General features: G+C 31.7%; 1 protein-coding gene across 1 annotated transcript in view; it reads left to right on the forward strand.

The window, feature by feature from the left end:
• Positions 1-1,371, forward strand: part of NUDCD1 (NudC domain containing 1) — a 39,423-nt gene that overhangs the window by 22,782 nt on the left and 15,270 nt on the right. The gene's annotated exons all lie outside the window — the stretch shown is intronic.

The raw sequence follows: 1,371 nt of genomic DNA on the forward strand, positions 1-1,371 counted from the left end.
AGTATCTGTAGATGATTTCTCCATAGGTGTGGGTTATAGAAAAAAATAATGTGCTGCCATAGCCAGTTACGACTTTTTGTATAAAAAGACAATCACATAAATTCTTAAGAATTTAAAAATGAATATTTTAAAGTATATATTTAATACACAGTACAAAACACACATTCTTCTGTGCATGCACCCATACACAGAGAAAAGAATTTGTATATAAAATTAAATGCAAGTTAACTTGATGTTACAGTGTAATTGAAGTATAAATTAAATATAATTACCTGTACAGAAATAATTTTATTTCTTTAAATCACACCTGATTTTTTTTAAATTGAATTGAATTTAGCCATTTGTTTTTGCCCTCAGGAAACCTGTAAGTATTTTTCACCCAGAGTACTTCCATGTTTAGAAAAATTGATTCTTGGTCTCTTTAAAAAACTGTGAAGCTTCTGACTTGCACATTAAGAACTAGTTTTTCCTTTATTCATTAGGATTAATGTGGTGATCTAACTTTGCTCTTTGCCAGTGGTCAGTTTTTTTACTGAGTCATCCAATGGTTTTTCCTGTAATTGAGAACAAAGGAAACTGATTTTCACGATGACTTTATTCTTTTACTCAGTAGTTGCTTTTATAACTCAGTGTCAAATGATCTTTGATCTGTAGAAAAAAACTTTACCATAGTTGCTGGTTTACAATCTGATGAGGGCTATTGAAATTTGTTTCCTAAGAAGGCCTGCCCTTTTATTTTATAATGAACATACTTTTCTGTGTATGTATATTTACACAAATATATACTGTCCCTATTTATGTACATAAGTGTGTATCCATATAAATATCCATGTGTATGAAGCCACTTTATTTGTTTTTTGAAGTGGTGAATGAACTTTGTTGTTTTGCTTAATATTGTAATTTAAAACTTCGGGGTTGGAAAACTTGCTCCCTTAAAGATGGTAACGACAGTCTGTCACCACTGCTCAGCCATCTCATTGTGGGGCAGTCAGTTTGTAAATGAGTACAGCTGTGTTCCAGTTGATGTGTGGATACTAAAATTTAAATATCATACAATTTTTGCATGTATTTTTTAGCGATTTAAGAAAAATTCATTTTTTCCCCCTAGGCCATACAAAAATAGACATAAATCCAGCTTTGGCTCAAAAGTGTAGCTTGGAGATAATTTCTTTAGATAATAGCTTTAATTTTTTTAATAAGGTACATAACACACTATTGGAGAAATGCTCCTTGTCTTTCACACTTGGTTCTGTGACAGCTTTAGCTCAGTCATCAGATTGCCTTGTAGTAACACAGTGACACTTTGCTCTAGTCCATCTTTGTTCCTTGTCTCAACAGGACAAATATATTTAGACTCATCCTTACTTGTTT

Source organism: Condylura cristata, unplaced genomic scaffold (assembly GCF_000260355.1).
Source record: "Condylura cristata isolate star-nosed mole 26May11 unplaced genomic scaffold, ConCri1.0 scaffold00009, whole genome shotgun sequence".
Taxonomy (NCBI): domain Eukaryota; kingdom Metazoa; phylum Chordata; class Mammalia; order Eulipotyphla; family Talpidae; genus Condylura; species Condylura cristata.